This window comes from Macaca nemestrina, chromosome 6 (genome assembly GCF_043159975.1).
Source record: "Macaca nemestrina isolate mMacNem1 chromosome 6, mMacNem.hap1, whole genome shotgun sequence".
Taxonomy (NCBI): domain Eukaryota; kingdom Metazoa; phylum Chordata; class Mammalia; order Primates; family Cercopithecidae; genus Macaca; species Macaca nemestrina.
In genome coordinates, this window is record NC_092130.1 from 88,896,078 (window position 1) to 88,903,786 (window position 7,709).

General features: G+C 35.6%; 1 pseudogene; it reads right to left on the reverse strand.

Annotated features, from left to right (window-relative positions):
- Positions 1-6,448: 6,448 nt before the first annotated feature.
- On the reverse strand, positions 6,449-7,234 carry LOC105491950 (probable ribosome biogenesis protein RLP24 pseudogene; annotated as a pseudogene).
- Between the last annotated feature and the right edge of the window lie 475 nt (positions 7,235-7,709).

Sequence of the window (7,709 nt, forward strand, 5' to 3'; positions counted from 1 at the left end):
TATTTGTTTAATGGGCATGTTTAAGTAGTTTTCAGTCATTTCTGTGTATGGTTAAATTATTGCTAGTTTTTCCAATTTCATGACCCGAAGACAGAGAGACCAGAGTTCCATTATATGATGATATAAACATGTTCTTGGCACCCAGTACCAAAATTATGTGGGTAATAGAAGACAGAAAAAAATGTTTTATATGCATGGAGGGAGACTCTAGTCTCTAGAAAAATCTTTCAAATTGTATGCAAAAGACTCATATATAATAGGCAGTTGATACAGTTTTTCTCTAATGTGACAGGAATCCTAAAAAGTCATATAATGATGCCAATAATGGTAACTGAAATGTCATTTTCTATGGTATCAATAATAATAAACAATCTATCAGACATTCTAGGGACAGTAATATCTTTCCATCTCTCTATAGTAAATATTATAAAATTATTTTATGTGAAGAAACAAAGGGCTTATATCTTAACAATTTTTAAAATGCATTACAGAGGTAGATTCAGAAATTATTTAATAAAAATAACTATGTGATTTATTGGAATACTTTGTTGTAGGGATATTTTTCAACTTTTTGACTTTTATGATTTTCATTTTAAATTAATATATTCTTTTACACCTGATGTGGTTTGGCTCTGTGTCCCCACCCAAAGCTCATCCTGAATTGTAATCCCCACATGTCATGGGAGGGACCTGGTGGGATGTAACTAGATCATGGGGCTGGTTTTCCTCATGCTGTTCTCATGATAATGAGAGAGTTCTCACAAGATTTGATGTTTTAAAAGTGGCAATTTCTCTCGCGCGCCCTCTCTCTCTACTCTGACACCTGTGAAGAAGGGACTTGATTCTCCTTCACCTTCTGCCATGATTGTGAGTTTCCTGAAGCCTCCCCAGCCATGAAGAACAGTGAGTCAATTAAACCTCTTTATTTATAAATTACTCAGTCTTGGTTAGTAACTTTATAGCAGTGTGAGACAAAACTAACACAACATCTAATTTTGTAGTTATAACTTTGTATTCATTTTGCTAAAAAGGATTATAATATGTTATGATCTTTGGATCACACAGAAACTAGATTCTTCTTGAATATTTTAAGGCAGTACTGACTACTAGATCTGGAAGTTAATCTAATAAACTCCAACTTAATGGTTGCAGTTTTCCAGAGATGCCTCAGATCTCACATACAAGCAAGAAACAAATTTAGTGCAACACTCTTTGTTTACTTCCATTGAATTACAACTCAAGTTTTCTTTTGAAGAAATGCTTTCATGGCTTAAGTAAAGTATGGAAGTACTTGTTCAACAGTCAGCGTATGATCAGAAAAAACATGAAAGTACTTGTATTAGTTTTCAATTGCTGCTATAAAAAATTGCCACAAACAAGAACAAAAGCCAACACCCACTTTTTATTACATGGTTTCTGTAAGTTATGAGATACAGTTGTGGTTAATCGGTGGCAAAAGACAAATGAAGGTTTAAGTGGCCTAGGCTCTTATCTAAAGGTTTTTGAAGGGAATCTGCTTCCAAGGTCATTACATTTATTGGCAGGATTCAGTTCCATAAGGTTGTAAGACTCAAATTCCCATTACCTTGGATGCTGTTGACTAGGTGTTGTTCTCAGCTTTTAGAGGCAGCCCACATTCCTGGACTCCTAACTATATCCTCTATCTTCAAAACCAGCAATGGTGGCTGGACTCCTCATATTTTAAATATTTTTGACCTCTTCTTCCATCTCATCTCTCTGCTTTTCTCTTCCACCACAGCTCACTGACTGACCTTTCTGTCTGATTTTTCTACATTTAAGTGCTCGTGCAATTACACTGGCTCCTTCTGGGTGATACAGAATAAACTGCATATTATAAGGTCAGATGACTATTAACTTTAATTCCATCTGCCAAGTCCTTTTGCAGTAATACGTAGATAGGTGTTTAATTGAACAAAGAGTTTGAAGTCTTTGAGGAGGAATATTTTTAGAATTCTGGCTACCATAGTAGTGATTTAGTCCAAACATTTGATGTTAAAATTTGGGTAGTTTAGGTTAAAGTGGTTTATCCAGGGTTTTATCCACAGTTTTTAAATAATATTAATAGATAAATAAGACTACTTTTTAAAAATTTTCTTCTTTAAAAAAGGGATACGGGTGCAGAATGTTCAGGTTTGTTACATAGGTATACATGTGCCACAGTGGATTGCTACACCTATTGACCTGTCCTCTAAGTTCCCTCCCCTCATCCCCCACCTGCCAACAGGCCCTGGTATGTATTGTTTCCCTCTCCGTGTCCATGTGTTCTCATTGTCCAACTCCTACTTATGAGTGAGAACATACAGCGTTTGGTTTTCTATTTCTGTGTTAGTTTGCTGAGGATGATGGCTTCCAGCTTCATCCATGTGCCTACAAATGACATTATCTCATTCCTGTTTATGGCTGCATAGTATTCCATGGCATATATGAACCACATTTTCTTTATCCAGCCTATCATTGATGAGTATTTGGGTTGGTTCCATGTCTTTGCTATTGTAAATAGTGCTGCAATAAATGTATGTGTGCATGTCTTTATAGTAGAATGATTTATATTCTTTTGGGTACTTACCCAGTAAGGAGATTACTGGGTCAAATGGTATTTCTGGTTCTAGATCCTGGAGGAATTGCCACACTGTCTTCCACAATGGTTGAACTAATTTACATTCCCACCAACAGTGTAAAAGCATTCCTATTTCTCCACAAACTCACCTGCATCTATTGTTTCCTGACTTTTTAATAATCGCCATTCTGACTGGCATGAGATGGTATCTCACTGCAGTTTTGATTTACATTTTTCTGATGATGAGTGATGTTGACCTCTTTTTCATATGTTTATTGGCTGCATAAATGTCTTCTTTTGAGAAGCATCTGTTTATATCCTTTGCCCACTTTTTGATGGGGTTGTTTTTTTTCTTTTAAATTTGTTTAAGTTCTTTGTAAATTCTGGATGTTAGAAACTTGTCAGATGGGTAGATGCAAAATTTTTCTCCCATTCTGTAGGTTGTCTGTTCACTCTGATGATAGTTTCTTTTGCTGTGCAGAAGGTATTTAGTTTAATTAGATCCCATTTGTCAATTTTGGCTTTTGTTGCAGTTGCTTTTGGTGTTTTAGTCATGAAATTTTTGCCCATGTCTATGTCCTGAATGGTATTGCCTAGGTTTTCTTGTAGGGTTTTCATGGTTTTAGGTTTTAGATTTAAGTCTTTAATTCATGCTAAGTTATTTTTTGTATAAGATGTAAGGAAGAGGTCCAGATTCAGTTTTCTGCATATAGTCAGACAGTTTTTCCAGCACCATTTACTGAATAGGAGATTCTATCCCCATTGCTTGTTTTTGTCAGGTTTGTTGAAGATCAGATGGTTGTAGATGTGTGGTGTTATTTCTGCTCCATTGGTCTATATGTCTGTTTAGATACCAGTACCATACTGTTTTGGTTACTGTAGCCTAGTAGTATAGTTTGAAGTCAGGTAGCATTATGCCTCCAACTTTGTTGTTTTTTCTTAGGATTGTCTTGGGTATACAGGGTCTTCTTTGATGCCATATGAAATTCAAAATAGTTTTTTTCTAATTCTGTGAAGAAGATCAATGGTTGGTTGATGGGAATAGCATTGAATCTATATATTACTTTGGCAGTATGGCCAATTTTGTGATATTGATTCTTCCTATCCATGAGAATAGAATGTATTCCCATTTGTTTGTATCCTCTTTTATTTCCTTGAGCTGTGGTTTGTAGTTCTTCTTGAAGAGGCCCTTCACATCCGTTGTTAGCTGTATTCCTAGGTATTTTATTCTCTTTATAGTGATTGTGAACAGGAGTTCATTCATGATTTGGCTCTCTGCTTATCTATTATTGGTTTAAAGGAATGTTTGTGATTTTTGCACATTGATTTTGTATCCTGATACTTTGCTGAAATTGCTTATCAGTTTAAGGAGTTTTTGGGTTGAGATGATGGGGTTTTCTAAATATAGAATCATCTTGTCTCCAAACTGACACAATTAGACTTCCTCTCTTCCTACTCGAGTATCATTTATTTCTTTTTTCTTGCCTGATTGCCCTGGCCAGAACTTCCAATACCATGTTGAATAGGAATGGTGACAAAGGGCATCCTTGTCTTATGCCGGTTTTCAAAAGGAATGCTTCCAGCTTTTGCCCATTCAATATGATATTGACTGTGGGTTTGTCATAAATAGTTCTTATTATTTGGAGATATGTTCAACCAATACCTAGTTTATTGAGAGTTTTTAACACGAAGGGATGTTGAATTTTATCAAAGGCCTTTTCCACATCTATTGAGATAATCATGTGGTTTTTGTCATTAGTTCTGTTTATGTGATGGGTTACATTTGTTGATTTGCATATGTTGAACCAACCTTGCATCCCAGGGATGAAGCTGACTTAATCCAGGTGGATAAGGGTTTTGATGTGCTGCTTGATTTGGTTTGCTAGTATTTTATTGAGGATTTTCACGTCAGTGTTCATCAGGGATATTGGCCTGACGTTTCTGTTTTTTGTTGTGTCTCTTCCTGGTTTTGGTATCAAGATGATGCTGGCTTCATAAAATGAGTTAAGGAAGAGTCTCTCCCTTTCAGTTGTTTGGAATAGTTTCAGAAGGAATGGTACCAGCTCCTCTTTGTATTTCTGATAGTATTTGTCTGTGAATCTGTCTGGTCCTGGGCTTATTTTGGGTGGTAAGCTATTAATTACTGCCTCAATTTCAGAACTTGCTATTGGTCTATTCAGGGATTCGACTTCTTCCTGGTTTAGTCTGGGAGAGTGTATGTGTCCAGGAATTTTTCAATTTCTTCTAGATTTTCTAGTTTATTTGCATAGAGGTGTTTATAGTATTTTCTAATGGTAGTTTGTGTTTCTGTGGGGTCAGTGGTGATATTCCCTTTATCATTTTTTATTGTGTCTATTTGATTCTTCTCTTTTCTTCTTTATTAGTCTAGCTAGCAGTCTATCTATTTTGTTATTTTTTTCAAAAAAAAAAAAAAAAAACACCTCCTGGATTCATTGATTTTTTGGAGGGTTTTTTGTGTGTGTCTCTATCTCCTTCAATTCTTCTCTGACCTTAGTTATTTCCTGTCTTCTGTTGCATTTTGGATTCATTTGCTCTTGCCTCTGTTTATCTTTTAATTGTGATGTTAGGGTGTTGAGATCTTTCTAGCTTTCAGATGTGGGCATTTAGTGCTATAAACTTCCCTCTTAACACTGCTTTAGCTCTGTCCCAGAGATTCTAGTACATTGTCTCTTTGTTCTCATTGGTTTCAAATAACTTCTTGATGTCTGCCTTAATGTCTGCCTTACTTTCATTATTTACCCAGGAGTCATTCAGTATCAGGTGGTTAATTTTCCATGAAATTTTGTGGCTTTGAGTGAGTTTCTTAATCCTGAGTTCTAATTTGATTGCATTGCGGTTTGAGATACTGTTTGTTATTATTTCTGTTCTTTTGCATTTGCTGAGGAGTGTTTTACTTTCAGTTTTGTAGTTGATTATATAATATGTGACACTTGGCACTGGAAAGATTGTATATTCTGTTGATTTGGGGTAGAGAGCTCTGTAGATGTCTACTAGGTCCACTTGATCCAGAGCTGAGTTCAAGTCGTGAATGTTCTAGTTAATTTTCTGTCTCGCTGATCTAATACTGACAGTGGGGTGTTAAAGTCTCCCACCATTATTGTGTGGAAGTCTAAGTCTCTTTGTAGGTCTCTAAGAACTCATTTTATGAATCTGGGTGCTCCTGTGTTGGGTGTATATATTTAAATTGGATATCTCTTTTTGCTGAATTGTTCCCCTTACCAGTATGTAATGTCCTTCTCTGTCTTTTTTTTTTATTATTTTTTTCACTTTTTAAATGGTTTTATTTTATGTACAAATAATGAACATATGTTGTACCCACAAATTCTACTTTGCAAAAACAGGAGCTTTTTAAAAGAAAGCCACATAATAACTTTTAAAAGGCGCTGGGATTCCTCTGCTTCTAGATCATTGTTGGGCTAGAAAAATAAAGTTTGTTCTACCAGGAATCACAAGTTAGAACTGAATATTTTCCAAAGTGAAAATTCTAGAGTGCAGTGTCACTCCAGGCAAAGATTATTCAGTTCTCATCCCCAACATCCACAACTACCTATCAGAAGGGTTAAACCAGGTCAAAACAGTCCAGCATAATTTAGGCTTTATCAAACAATGTCATTATGCTCTTCTAAGGTGCAAATAAACCAATACAGGAAATACTAAAATAAAAATAATATCTGACACTGCCATACAAATTGTTAGTTCCTTTTTGTATCCCCCCCATCTATAACATTAACAAAGGGAATATTTTACTGCATAGAATATTTTATTTTATACATCACTAGCCATGCATTTTTGCCATTAGTTACTATGCAAATGATGCCTAGTGCCATTATCCAAATGGCATCACCATTTTACATCCACAATTCACTTATATAGTTATAAGTAGAATTTTCATGATTTACTTAAGTACATCTATCAGTGAAGATTTAACACTGAGATGCAATCTAACATCCGTAATATCTGATGTTATGTAGATGGCAATGTAGGAAAGATGTGTTTTAATCACTTTTCATTTAAGTGATCTTACGTAAAAAATAAAATAATTTAGCAGTTCCAAGTATCCAAAGGGCATTTTCAAATGTACACAAAAGAAATGGTTACAGAGATTTTTAAGGAGCATCTTCCATGTCCATATCCTCTTGTAATTGCTGTACCATTTTCTCTTCCAACTGCTTCCCTTTGCCTGCAAGAGGGGCTCGGATAAGATGGATGTTTTGTTTGACTTCTTTGATATCCTGAACTTTCTGTAGCTCTTTATTTTTCTTCAATCTGTTCATTATAAATTTAGCTTGGTGTTTCTGTTTGATCTCTTCAACTCTCTTCATTGTATCAATAGTCTTATTCCATAGCTCTCGCTGGTATTTGATAGGTTCATTTCTACATTTTTCAAATTGAAATGAATTATCTACTGTAAGCTCTTTACCAGTTGCTTTCTGGAATGCTTTGGTCCACCTAACTTTGTGAGGATTGTGCTTCTTTTTAAACTTTTTATGACATTTAGATTTGCAAAATCTGAACACCTTGCAATCGTTGCGGAAGAACGTCATGCCGTGTCCAGGGTATATGGGCCCCGAACAGAAATAACACTTCTCAATACGCATCTTGAACCCGTGTGGGACCCCACCAAACAAACGCCAAGCTTGAGAGGAAGTGACACCTTCTTTGTCTATTTTGACCTTTGTTGGTTTAAGGTCTATTTTTTCAGAGACTAAGATTGCAACCTCTGCTTTTTTTTTGCTTTCCATTTTATTGGTAAATTTTTCCTCCATCCCTTTATTTTGAGCCTATGTGTGTCTTTGCAAGTGAGATGGCTCTCCTGAATACAGCACACTGATGGGTCTTGTCTCTTCAGTTTGCCAGTCTGTGTCTTTTAATTGGGGCATTTAGCCCATTTACATTTAAGGTTAGTATTGTTATATGTGAATTGATCCTGTTATCATGCTGTTATTTGGTTATTTTGCACACTGGTTGATGTAATTTCTTCGTTGTATCATTGGTCTTCATATTTTGGTATGTTTTTGCAGTGGCTGATACTGATTTTTCCTTTCCATATTTAGAGCTTCTTTCTGGAGCCCTCATAGGGCAGGCCTGGTGGTAACAAAATCCCTCAGCA